General features: G+C 34.5%; 1 long non-coding RNA gene across 1 annotated transcript; it reads left to right on the forward strand.

Annotated features, from left to right (window-relative positions):
- The first annotated feature begins 294 nt into the window (after nt 1-294).
- Nucleotides 295-13420, forward strand: LOC145687665 (uncharacterized). The gene is made up of 3 exons (XR_014131704.1): nt 295-402; nt 10198-10537; nt 11314-13420. It is a non-coding gene; the product is annotated as an uncharacterized LOC145687665 (long non-coding RNA).
- Nucleotides 13421-15007: the final 1587 nt, after the last annotated feature.

Here is a 15007-nt window from a genome sequence, read left to right on the forward strand (position 1 = left end):
TATTTAAGCAATAATTGTTATCTTTATGACCTAATTAAGTACGAGTAGTATGTAAAAATATCAGAATCAACATTTCTCATTATCATGGGGTAACGCTAACGGAATAATTGCAATAATCATACCAGAATTCGAGAGTACTATTTTTTTAAAGGTCGCTCTTGGAGACACACCCCTGGTACCAATCTAGTGTGAAAATAACAATACACCTCAGTACTGCGCATGCGCAGAACACATAAATTGCTTCTTTCGTCGTAAATGTGCATGTACAATTCTTTGATTGCGTCATTACTGCTACGTCATAAACCAAATTGTAACAAGCCTTATAATTGGTTCAAAATTATAGCAGACGCATTATGAATTCAGTTCGGGTTCCGGGGAGCATTAAGTAATGAAAGGATAATTGTAAGTAATTTTAAAAACCCCTTCAATACATTTTTCCACTTTGGCACCTTGGTTTTATAGATAAGTTATAATCTTGAGTGACTTCTTTTTTCTTTAATGTAGTTTAAGTATAACATTCCCGGCGGCAAAATAACAATTAATTTAGTGCTATGATATTTGTTTGAACTTCGGAAGTGCAACTTACGAATATGGGGGCATAGTATTAAAATCAGCAGGTAAAATATGTTACTTCGGAAGGGAAGGGTGATATTTAAAGAACTTGTTTATGAAGGTGTGGAACATGTAAGTCATCTATGAAGGTAGATACAGTGTGAAAGTAATATTTGTTTTAGTTTTAATATCTCATGATATGCCCTTTAGGCTAAAAAGATATCGTTTTAAAAAATCGTTTTAAAAAATCGACAGACATCTTTTTAAAAAATCGTTCATTACTATAGAGTATTGTGGAAATTAGAAATGGAAACAATTATAAAACAACGGAATTTACATTTTGCTTTTGGAAATGGCATCCTCATGCTTTTTAACCTATTTGGGCTAGCTTTGAGGGGCCAGTTTTTCGCCTACTTTTTTGCGATATTCTATTCCGATTCGGTCGTTTTAGGGTTTCATGGGTTTGATTAGGTCACCAACATTAAATTCAGACAGTATTGTCAAGCGAGCGTTAGCGAGTGAAGGCGGGTTAGACCCCGCAGGCCACGTTGTTTTCTGTCTTCGTTACCATGAATTCATTTGTTTTTCTCTGTATATATTCAATGTATATGTTTTGTATACTCTATTGACGTTGTCTATTGCAACAAATGTTGTATAACGACAATTCTATTCCAGTTATCTTTACGGTTTGTATAGGTCCCCTACTGCCTTTAAAAAATTGTGTACAATACTTTCTTGACAACTTGAACACCACTGTCAACTCATTTCTCCTGTAAATCATCCTGGTTTTTGCCAATTTTGGCCCCCCAATACTAAGCATTTACCCCTATTTGTTTGTTCGCACATGCCGATACTACACTTAAAACAAGTAAAGTTCAGGGATGCCATTCACCAAAAAAAAAAAAAAAAAAACTGTTTAAAAGTTACAGCCACACCAGCGTTGTAAGGTATTACCTAGTTCTGTCACTGATTTTTTTCGTAATAGTTTCTGTATTATTGTCTTTCCGCCTAATAATACCCACCAACTTCTACAGCTTTCGGGTTTTTTTTTTTTTTTTTTTTTTTTTTTTTTTTTTTTTTTTTTTATACTTTAGTTGTGATTGTATTTCGCAAATACACAAACCAGATTGTGCTAAGTGGCCACTAGAAATGGTGAATGTTATCTAGCCGACTCAGGGCAAAAGTGCTGCAGTGATGCCTGCCCGAGTGAGCGTCCGTATGGAGCAGGCGCGTCAGCGATGGTGAGAAATGAATAGATGAAATATCAGCATGAGAGCAATAAACAGGGTTATGAAGGTCGTCAGGATAGATTGATTAATAAGGGAAAAGCCGATTTTAAATTCTGGATTACATGAGTTCACGGATGGATCCGATATAAGATAAACGGAATAGAGCATAATATGGCAGTGTTTCAGACACGATGTGTATGTTACAGTAATGGAGGAAAATACAGAAATATAGAGCTGAAACTAATAAGAGGAGATTGCGTCTGAACCAAATTGCGCCCAATTTTTGATGCTGTTCATTTCATGGGGGGTTTTACTTTACAGTGCCCTCTCCAGCTGCTATACTCACTCAGAAACGAGAAATTACACTGTTAATTTTACGAAAATGGGTCGAAACTTCTCTACCCTTAAACTAACCCGTTTCTACTCGTACCCTACTTATTCCTATCTTACTCTACTATATGGTAAGGGGGGCGCGGTGGCTCAGTGGTAGAGCGTTCACCTCTGGTGCTTGTGGTCCCGGGTTCGATCCCAGCCCCCGCCAAGTGAACTTTGTGGTGGACAAACACCGTGCTCGTGGGTTTTCTCGGGGTTCTCCCGTTTCCTCCCACTTTCTTCATTCCACCATTTCACTCATCTCTCATAATCACCGTCTCCTTTAGCCTAACCGGCATAACCGTGGGACGTAAAACTTAAAGATTTCATTTTTCTACTATATGGTACTCTTTTAAAGTGGTCCTACTCATCGATGCGCAGCTGAAGTGTGTATTCTAAAGTTTATCCTTATGGGGAAGTAAATTTGTAAAACCTACGAAAGTAATATTGCTTGATATCACTATAGAATTGTGCAGGTAATAAAAATATATCTAACCTTTACGTGTATAAAGTAGAAATACGATATGGAACGCGTGTTGTTTACTACGTAGTTCTCCATATAAAAGACATCATGAAGTGAAATGCTATGACAAAACATTGTACACAATGCCGCAAGACTGTGCCACACAAGGCATGTGCTTAATGCTTTATATAGTGTTTTTTTGCCATCCTCGTTTATATATTTAGCAGCGCGGACGCATCTGCTTATAACGGATACACTCCTCGCTCATGCTTGGGACCCCTCCTGCCCTGATCGGTTAAATAGCATTCCTGGTTTATGCGGTGCAGTTTTTATGCCATATGTGCATACGCTTAGTCCTGCTAAAGTCAATCTCCGATCATTAAAGCAACTCTTCCTTTAATAAACAGTTTGTAAGCCAGTAACAGTGCATTGCCTGCCAAGAGAAGTTCATATTTCTTGAATATAAGCATTCCTTCTATGGCAACGTAGTACAGGAACGAAGTATTTTTGTATGCGATTGTAATTCTTGACGTCCTAGGAACGTGTGTTTATAGGGGACTCTAACCCATTCCCCCCTCTAAAAATTTACTTACATAATACATCGGTGGGGTGTTGTTTATATTGCTGTTTGGCAACGTAACAACAAAAGGACTCATTATTTTTGTTATTTCTGGACAATAAGAAATTTGCAACATTTAACAGTTGATACATATTAACTTTGCGAAGTAATACAATACAGACGAATAAGTATCTAGCGAAGAGTATAGAAACCATGAATATAGGAAATACTTGTGATTATTAGTTAAGAATGAACGACGGAAATGAAAGATTAATTCTAGGTAAGGTGTATTATAACAAGAAATAAATACGGTAGCAGCATAACGTGGAAAACAGGTTCATGTGCGTCTAATCCGGGCCCGCACTGTACGGAAGGTTAACCATACTTTCTTATTGTGGAGTCAGTTCACATATTTTGTGTGTAGATTTTACAAGTTTTTGCACCCTTAAAATCAGGGTTTAAAAAAAAAACTTTTTTTTTTTTTGAAAAAGCACAACGCATCTGGGCCCATGGGCTATTTTCGGGTTTAATTGTTTTTTTTTTTTTTTCGAAGTATTTCCGTGTCTTTGGGGTAAAAGTGTTAAAATATTATTTATATTTCAAGATTATCATTGTCACAACTTGCAACAATATTCTATTCACTGCTATTTTGAAAAGAAAAAATGGCCGCTAATTTGAAATTTTACATTGAATCGTCGAGAAAATCTATACAGCAAATTTAGAATGTCTCGTGCTTCTACTCTCAAATTTCAACTTGAAAGTCCGAAAATTGTACCCTGTAGCGTGGATAACAGCTATTTTCAAAAATGATCACCATTTTGAAATTTTACGTTGGTATACCGCCAAATTCTATACCGTATAGGAACGAACAAATGTAGTCCGAATCATCCCAGGAGCCTCAGTGATATTTGCCAAATGTTTTGTTGAAGTTCACTTCCGATACTTTGTGTGTTCAATTACGGGAATTTCCCAAGCACTTGTTGCAAGACGGTTCTTTCCAGAAAATTAATTTAAAACAATTAAAGATATAATTCATATTTTATAAAGTAAGTGTTTCAAAATGTCTTAAATGAAATTAAATATCTTCCAGCGTAAAATAAATATCTTTTATTGTTAAAGTATTCACTTCCGATGCTTTGTGCGTTCAATTGCGGGAACTTCCCGAGCACTTCTTTCACTTTTTTTCTTCTTCTTCTTTCGAAAATGCAGCTTTCTTTACTGTTCATCGAAACTTCAACTAGTACGGAATTTTGAATTGAGCACTTGAAATAGTAAGCGTTACGCAATCTTCGGAACTCCGGACATTAAGCTTTTAAATTTGACAAGAATTTTTACGCTATTGCTGGTATTGATTCTACAGAATGCTTATTTGAAGAGTAGCAACAAATAACTGAACTAAACTGTTGTTTTTGGAAAATCAAATTTTACTGAAGAATACTTGTGTTACCATCAAAGGTAATAAAAAATAATACTGATAGTTTTACTAATGAACTACGTATTTATTGGTAGTATCGGCACCTATGGCCTTAAACCCGTCAAATGTATGAGGGATAACGTCCCTCGGCGTCGCCGAGTCGGTGAGCACACTACTCACCGAAAGTATTTTCTAAAATATAAAATTGTATATTTTACTTCAAACAGGCTATAAGCATAATCCATTTATTATTTTGTTCTACAATTATCTCAAGCTAAGATAAGGTTTCTTATTCATTCAGAACTTTATAAATGTCTTATGTTGAAGGTCAGTTTGTGAGGTTATGTTAAGTCAAGTTGGTGGTTCTCCCTGCCATACAGCCTTCATATTAGTTTATTTGACGACAATATTTGTAGACTTGGAATAGTAATTAAATTTTAACATTAAATTCACTTTGGTTGTGATCTTGTTGATTTTACTTGGAATGAGTGTTTTGCGCGTGCAATTTTCTTATTAATATCGGTTGCGTGCAAATTAATGATATTCTGACTAGTATATTGTGGCTACAAATACGAATTTTTCTGTACGAAATCGGTTCCCCTTTCCTTCCTTGCTCCTATTCTTACATTGTCTTCAGCATTTACTGTAGATAACTTATACGCAATAGGGTCTTATATTTGAATGCCTTTGATACAGATAATAGTATCTGCATATTATTTCTACAGAACATATTACATATATAATGTTTATATTATATTGCCTAAAATATTTTATTTCTCACTTTTCGGAATTATACTGTTTTGTAATCAATACTCACCACCAATTGTGTAAGTAAACCCACGATTTTCCTATTTTAGTGCTCAAAAATAACGAATGCAACGTCCAGTGTTCTTATATTATAATCGGTAATTTTAGATGCGACCTTATATTAGTGCTCTACTTCAGTCTCTTTCTGTATATTTATGTAATGATAGAAATTGATAAATATTTGTAATAATTTATAATGGTAAGTTTTGCACTTACATTTTATTACCTTTTACAGAGGTAAAACTGCATTTTTCCGTAGTTCTTCTCAACAGAATTGCTACAACCCCATCTTTTCACTTCCCAAGTATGATCGTGGACTTTTGTGTGTACACTGGTAAGGTGAAAATATCATGACAAACCAAATTACCTTTTTCTTGTTATTACTATGAGAAGTTTTGAACAATTAAATCGAGAAGTACTTCACATCAGTGGCGGCGGAAGATGAAAAACTGCCCGGGCTGGATTTTACAAAAAAAAAAAAAAAAAAAAAAAAAAAAAAAAAAAAAAAAATCATCGGATATGAAGCAAAGTCCATCGTACATTGTAATCCTTCCCCCTTTTCAATACATACTGTGTGAGATTTAACTTATAGACTCTAGTGAGCTACAGCAATGAGAAGCTATTCTTAAAAAGTGACATTACCAGTATCAAATTAGAATTGACCATTTTCAGAGTATATTCAGGATGAAAAATATTCATACACCAGTCGTCGCACTTAGTTGTCTGCATTAAAATGTATTTTAAAGTTCAGTTAACTTTAAATGTATCAGGGTTGGCAAAAACCATGGTTTTTGTTGAAAAACCAAAAAACCCGTTTTTTCTTTTAAACCCGGTTTTTTGGCTTAAATAATTTGCTGTATGTATTTATATCAAATATGGACAGAAGTAAGTTTGTTTCACTTTGGTGTTATTATGCAACAACCGGATTATGCTGGAAGGGGTCACGTAAGCATAAAGCCTACTCCAAATCGTTTCTCGACTTACAACCGAAACAAATTGTCCTCCATTTGAACTCGAAACCGGGACTAATTGGCCACAAATGCGATACGTCTGCCGAATCACTCACGAAGGACTCCTGATCTTTACATACTTTAAATATAATTGTCTGTCAAGAGTTGTTTGAGGACAAAAAGATAAACAGTTGCACAAGTGAAACCATTATACAGAATTACATATGGACAATTTCAAAACACTGCAGAATACGGAAGAACTAGTTAAGTCCAAGTTAGTTCACTACGACTTTTATTAGTCCAAGTTAAAGACGTACAACGACTTAATGTGCATATCAGTAAGAAAAGCGAATAAAGATAAGAATTGAGTCCACTTTTGCTCTATCCCATTTATACATAAATAGATACCAAAGATATTTCTGATTTCAGTAAATGCTTCTCGTGGGGTTAGTATGATCCCCCCCCCAAAAAAAAAATACGGTACTTCGATGTATTTTATCAATACTAAACATTACCGAAACGAAACAATATTTAGAATTTTTCTTTGATTGCAATTGCATAACAATAACAACAAACTATAAACAAATCACAAAAGAAACATTCATGAACTTTTTTTTTTTTTTTTTTTTAAGTTGCTTTTGTAGTATAATCTCTTCGAGTAATGAATGGGGAATTTAGGTCTGAATATAATAAAATAATATACGGGAGTGACAGGTGATAACCCACAAATGTGTGTTCATCAAGATTTTACGAACACACACTTTTACGATCATTTTTCGTTTTTTTTAACCAGTTTTTTTTCTAACAGCTGGTTTAAACCAGCCAATACTGAAATGTATTATTTCTATTGTTGCCATGGCAACGAGAGTTGGTCAGTTACCAACGATTCTGAGAATGATATATAACTGATTATCGAAGTTTGTACGAATTCTGGGGTGTAATTTTAGACGTACATCCAGTGGCATATTAGTGAGGAACTTACCCAACACTCAACATGTGAATTACTTTTCGATTTAATTCTTCATAAGGTGAACCCCCATGAAGCTCGCAGAACCAAAAGTGAATGAAATATAACAGGCAGTCCCCTCTCCTCCGTTTGTTTAACGTCTGGAAATGTTGCCACGTTTCTTGATATTTCCTATTATTTTTCAAATCATCAATAATTTGTATTGTTCTTCTTCTTCCTTTCTTTCTAGCCCGTGTTAAGATATTTTCGTTTGTTAGTTTCCGTTTTATCTCTCGATCTTTCTCCAACACCACGTTTCGAAGCTCTGTAAGTATTTCTTCTCTAACTTACATAATGTCGAACTCTCCGAACCATACAATTCCATATATAATATTTGACCGACTTCTTCAGTTCAATGTTAAGCCTGCTAGTTAGGAATAACCTTTTCTGGTCGAATGCCTCTTTAGCCACTGCAATTCTTGACGTGATCTTTTCAGTGCTATGAACTTCTTTGCAAGTACTTCCCAGACATTTGAAGTGGTCTTTTCTACTCTGCTTAGTAAGGGCGTGTTTCCATGGGATTTTTTTTTTTTTAACCGACTCTTCGATATTGATTCCATATTGGTTCCCAGTGTCAACTATCCTATTCATTATCTGTATTCTTCTTCGGGTCTATCTATAATAACTGTATTATCCGTTTATCTCACTTTGTTAATGATCTTCCCCCATTCTTGAAATCTCCAACTTCCATTAATCCTGCCTTCATTATGCGTTCACGTAATTGGGATGACGTACAACATCGCTGTCGCCGACTCCTCTCTCAATCTCTACACTGTTGGTTTCTTGTTGGTTCAGGCACAACTTCACTCTTTGTTCTATGTATAGGGTGCGAATAAATGGACGATCCCTCCAGTTTACCTCGACTTTTAAAGTATTTTTAAAACTTTCGTCCGGTTTACCCGTCAAAGCGTTTTTCCAGTCGATGAAGTACAAATTCTACTCTTCCTTTACCTCAAGAACTCGATCTGTTGTAATTCTTATCAACCCAGTAGCATATCTGGTTCCTTTTCCTTTCCGGATCCTTACTCCGGAATTCCGAAATTGATCTTACTCCAAATCTCTTGTCTTACTTGCCAGTCACGTATTCAGTGTGTGCTTAATAACATTTCCAGTATGGGAAGTAACGCTTATTAAGATTATGTGATCAGCGCATTTCTTTGCTTGCTTTTTCTTAAACAATACAACCATTGTAACATGTAGAAAATCCTTCGGCCATTATCTATTCAGATGCCCTTGTTAATAGGTGAAGTCAATGCCTTCATTGCATTGTCTCCTAATCCTTTCACCAAGTCGCTGGTATGTCATCGTCTCCAGTATCCTTCTTCCTTCTCATGTCTTTGATGACCTGTATTACTTCAGCTTTCAGAATTCTTGGTTCGTTTGTCTTCGTTGATTTCTTCTTTTGCTTCGATCACGATATTTCCTGAGCGGTTCTTCTCGTCATACAGATCCTTTGTACATTCCCCCTTGATTCTAAGGATTTCTTGCTGGCTATCTTCTTGATATTCGATTCCAAATGTGTGTAAAATTTTGTTACTTTTCCCACCCAATTTTATGCTTTCTGACACATCAGATCATATTTGCCACGTCGTTGAAGTTGTGTTATATCTTTACATCGCTTCCAAATACTTCTCTTTGGCCCTGTCAGTTTCTTTTCTCAATTAATTATCAATCTTTTGTATTCTTTGGTGTCTGTGGTTTTCGCCCTTTTGCATTCCATCATCTTAAGCATTTCTTCAGTTATCCATGTTTTTCTAGGTGCTCTTTTCATCTTGTCAGTGTTGTTCTTGAGTTTATCTAGTAGAGTCTGTTTAACTTTTCCTTAGTTTGTTCTACGCAGCCTGTCGTATTGTCTGCTGCCAGAATTTTTTTTTTTTTTTTTTCCTATCTTCTTTCGCATTACTGTTACATACAATTGTCGATTTCTCCTCCCATTTTTCTTGACTGACTAACCAGCTTGGCACTTTCGCCACTAAGAGATTGTGGTCCGAATCTATGCCCGCTCCTAGTAGTTCTAATGTTCCGTATATTATTCTGAAACCATGTTTAATAACGCATTTTTACCTTTATTGTTTCACCTTTTTCCGATCATTGCACTTCATTCAAGTGTTTGCTTTACACTTACCCATTTCCATTTTAAATTTTCAAGTTTACCCACTCGTATAGTTCGGACGTTTCAGGTTCCTATGCAGTTGAGATTCATTGCATTTTGTGGAAGTTCTCGAACCTATACGTATAACAACAATAATACTGCGAGCAAGTACTTGTTTGATTTATTTCGAATGCATTTCGATTTTATCAGAAGTTACATCACATTTAAAAATAGGCTAAACCATATACAGGTAACTAACTATAAGCGATTTTACTGTATAGCAATATTGATGCTGAAAAGTCTTAAATGGTTTTACTCAAATTCTGCTCTTTTCAATCTGTTAATATTTTCGGTCACCTGCTGTGACATCCTCTGTATATGAAATTTGTGATATAAGGCGATTCTAGTTATTCCACCGGATGATTTTTAAACATCGACAAAACTTCATACATAGATACTTCTTTTGCTGGCTAGTTCGTGCCCTAAAAATGTTTGTATCATAAATGTGATCTAAAAGTTTTTGATCTAATATAATTTTGCGAAATCCTTCCCGTAAGGATATCATTTATATATTTTTTCGTATATTGAGCGCAAGTATTGACACAGATTTTGATAATAATTGATAGTAGAGTAATGGAAGAATGGCTATTTGGATAGGGCCTATTTATTATTGAAAAAAGAAAATTGTTCATTAATTGTTGTTTCATGTTGCTTTTCAGCTAAATGAGATTTGTATTTTCTGTTTTTCTACAGGTATTTGGAACATAGTGCAGTTATTGAAGCGGAATTTTGCAGAATTGGTTAGCTATTGGTAGCACGCAGAATTCCAAGGTTTAAGAATACACGTGCTGCAATGTAATTTAGAAATTACGTATAACATCGGTAGACAGAGGTGTAAAGCAGATCATTTTTTATGTTAGTTGTATTGATAATGTAAATTTTTAGATGACTCCGATGATAAATAGATAGAAACTTCAAACATGTACGCATTGACGTCGGCTTGGCCTATGCTTGAAAGTGGTCGCTTTGATGAATATTGAAATCATTTCCATTCTTGACTTTGTATAACAAATGTACAACTACGGTATTCAATGTAAGTCGTATTGTATGTAAATATAACGTCTTTAAAGTGCTATTTTGTATAATAATTATGCAAATTCTGTATTGAGTTAAAAATAATATGTGCTGAAGAGCTTTTGATGTTTGTATTCTTATTGCTCGATCTTATTACATCCAGAGTTAAACTGAAAGAATTAGCACAATAGTTAGACAGAAAGAAGTAAAGGGAAATAAAAACGGCCAGATTGAAAACACAAGATTAGAAAGGAAAAAAAAAAAAGAAAGAAAAGTGGATGAATGAAAGCGATAAGAAGGGGTAAAATGTTTCAGCAACAAGGAAATTGTGTGCTGAAGTAAAACATTATTCATACAACATAGTAATCATGTACAATTAGAAGATAGGAGTAAAACAAGTGTCCTAATTAAGTAGTGCACTCTTATATAAAAATTGCAATGTTCACACACAATAGCAGGCAAATTACAATTTTGTACATGTTATACACACGTTTCTGATTAAAATACACATATAATAATTTCTGTGCAAATCCTATTCAGGATCTATATTTTGTTGCTGCTTCAAATTAGATTAAAACGTTATCATCCACGTCTCCTTTAGTCTACACAGAATAACCGTTGGACGTAAAACTCAAATGTTTCATTTCACTTAGATTAAATTTCCAAACGGTGTTTCTGTAGGCCTGAAGTTAATTGCAATATGTGTAGTATCATAAATGGCATAGGTCATTTTTTCTTTCTCCTAATTGGAGACATTATTCTTTTATCATTCAATACATGTGATTCTTTTTTCAGACATGAAATTTACATGCAGGTAATTACCATCGGCTAATTACATGCAGCTAAAGTTGACTTCAAAAACTGAGAGTAATAGAGAAAACGGAATGGAAAGTTCAGCCACCAAGAGAAACATGCTACCATGAAAGGACAAAACTAAAGCTAATGCATTGGACATTACTAGGATAATTCGTCAAATGCGTACTTTATTTTTTTAAAAATAAATATGTATATATCTGCTCCGTAATCTCTGTATAATTAAATAAATCCGTCTTGGAGGGTAGTATTTAATATTTTCTTATGTATTGCAGAACATAATTTTATAGTAATAAAGTATGTTGTTGCCCAGTTCATTACATTTACATCTACTCTGTTTTGTCGTGCAATGAAAGTAATATATGTGAAACTAGTATCATTGCTATTCCATTAACCAGTACCGTATATGATTCGTATGTTCCTTTCCATGCCTCTATTGTTATATTTTATATATTATAAGTATTTATTGCATATATTTCTAAACAGTAATGATACACATTCTTAATAGACAAGTCAATTACATATTATCAACGATTTAAACTCATATGGGCAAATTGACTAAATTATTTGCCAAATATAAATCTCTTATTAAGATTGCGAATCCGTTTAACTGTTGCGTTGGTTTATTAATGTTATTTGCTTGAGAGTGATGTATCAGTTGTATATTGAACATTATTTGTGAGTTACATATGTCAGAAGAATACTCAGAGAATGCAAGACGAGAAACTTTCCAGTATGAAGAAAAATAATATATACTGTGCTTTACTCATTATTGTTCGTGTTTTTTAAGAGATAATTACAATTAACATTTTACGTTAATACACAATTCATTTATTACGATCAGAATTGAAAAACATTTCACATATTTATGTATGCATAAGTAAATGTAATTTCATTTGACCAATATTTATTGTGCAGCCTAACGTAACAGTACTCAAGCTGTTATTTTGCGTAATTGGTATACTGGGTTTAGGGCTATCTCAGTGAATTTCATTAATTGTTAGTGGGTTGTTGCTTACCACATGTCACCAATTATTGTTAACGATCCATGCAGAAAAATTTACTCCCAAGATGGAATCGCGTTCTCTTTTAGAGAAGGATCACTGAAGCACATATTTAGCTTGATATGAATTAATATGTGGTGGCCAGGGTTTTGGTTAAATATATGAATCTTCCACAATAAATGTTAAATGGTTTAAATGATTTTCGAGGTGGTTAGGGCATTAACTTTTGTACACTTTGCATTACGTACACTATTTGCAATGTTTGCATTGTTTTGTTTTGTTGTTGGAAAATATATTCATGGTGTCAGTTTGAAGTGTTTATTGTATTAATTGTCACATATATTTTGCACAACTGGGAGCGATGTCTGCCAGTAAACTTGGTATTGAGATGAAGCTGAGTTTCATGAAACAAAGGCAGTTGGAAATCATGATGTGGTGCTTGTAATTAGAATTGAGCATCCTTTGTGATTACTTGTTGCGCTTTGTTTATTTCTTCAAAGTTAGAGTAAATAATTATGTGACATCTGATCCAAGATAAAAGAAGAAATATATATATATATAGCAACAATTAGCCGGACAACCGACAACGAATAGGACATCTGTAGTTTTTAAGGAGATCGGTAACAATGGGAGTAGACAAAAAATGTTGAGAGCACTATTCTAATCTGTTTAAACAAGTTATGTGGTCACCTACGCTGTACTTCAAATCTGATCATTTTTTATCATTAATATCCTTTTGTGTTATATTTGTGGCTATAGTACTATGAATACTGTCTTACACTTGTTTTAAATATGTATTTCCTTTCAGGATATTATACAAAACGAAGTCTGATCCCTCCAACTCAAATTTGCATCACTGTCCTCCAGAGTGAAAATATGAAACATGTTTAAGGAGGGATCTGTTGCGTGGTGGCGCATAGCTTGATATCGCAAAGACTCATGTTCGTTTCTAATCCCAAGCACACTTTTTGCTCTTTGAAATTTGGTCTGTCCATTATTCATGTTCATCTGTGTGTATTACCCATAATTGTAATATTAAAAGTAAATTTTAGCTCAATTCTACCAAATATATTTAATGTTCAGAAACGGAGCATAATAAAGTTCTATTAAGCTATTTACTAAGTTCAATAAAATAAATAACTAACCCAATTTTTTAGAAATATGTAATGATATGTAATCGAACGTATTTTTATGTGATAAACACATACGAAAATACGTAGTAGTGCAGAAGATACGCAGCGAAGAGAAAACGAAGGTATTATGACATAAGGTATACTTCACTTGTAATACAGGATGTCCAAGAACTTCTTGTTCTCCTAGGTTTGAGTATCACAGAGAACAATTTCAGTTGTAGTGTTGATAATACTGCTTTTATTGTCACAACTCTTTATTCATTGTGGTATGGAGATTTTCAGTTGTAAGGCCATAACTGATGTGAGGAGTTGCAGTTACACAATTCGATCCCATTGAAATGGCCCCCACGAAGCCCGGACCTTACACCAGATAACTCGTTGTGGAGAATAATCAAGACATATGTTTCTCATCGTTGGTACACGAGAGACTAAGAATTCGGCGAAAGTGTGGAGAACAACTATCGAACGATGACTCATTAGATGCTCCGCAACATGTCAAGGAGAACATGAAGACGCACACATCTGTGTGTACATTACAATGGAACATACAGATCCATTGGATTTGTAGTTCCTATATGTGGACCTAAATACTCAACTGTAATATGTAGTAAATAAATTAACTACAATGACACCGACATTGCTCTCTGTGATGCCCACACCTAAGGGTAAGGGAACTTCTCAGACATCCTGTAACAAGCAGCGAATAAAATTTGGTAAACATAAGATAAAAAATGAATGAGAAGTGTATATTGAAATTGAGGTATGTTTCAAAAGAATGAATTTAATCCAATATATAATATAGGGTAGATGTGCCTAATGTCGTCATACCCCGAGTGCTCGTCATATCGGTTTTTATGTGAGGACAAGATGGCTCCCACTGATATTCAGAAGTAGCTACTTTTTGTACATATACGTACGTCTTTCGACTTTCTTTTGTCATGATTGCAGCGGCACTGTCTCACGCGTATGCCGGTCAATGTGGAGTTGAAGCGCACGGTGACTACAATTTTCAGTTTTCTGCTGGATCTTCAAATTTGAAAAAATTGACGTATATAGGAACATAAGAGTCAGGTAAGTGCTTTTTAGTTCTTTATGTAATTATAAACAATTGTTCTAGTTTTTAATAAGACTCCTCACGTTCCACTTTTAAAAGAACGAAACAATTGCGCCGTATTTAACATGAAACAAAGGAACGACGAATATTGGTATGCAAAATTAGAATTTTTGCCTAATTTCGTCATGAATGACGATCATTGGTACTTTTCCATAAGGTTTGAGAAGAAAGTTAAAATCCCTTTTGTTTGAGTCACTAACTCCAGAGTAACTTCCTATAAAAATTTCGTGCCTGTACGACAATTCCTTCCAAAGGACGTCATAGGGCTGACGACTACTAGTTTGTTAGCTGACAACAATTGGCAGTACGTTTTGAAAGTTTAAGTTAAGTTCTTTCGCTGCTAGTTTCGGGTTTATTTTAGAATTTTTCACACTTAAGTGATTGTTATGTATTTGCTTTATTTATTTCAACTTATGAGCCACTTG

This window comes from Thermobia domestica, chromosome 6 (genome assembly GCF_964235325.1).
Source record: "Thermobia domestica chromosome 6, izTheDome1.hap1.1, whole genome shotgun sequence".
NCBI classification, from domain to species: domain Eukaryota; kingdom Metazoa; phylum Arthropoda; class Insecta; order Zygentoma; family Lepismatidae; genus Thermobia; species Thermobia domestica.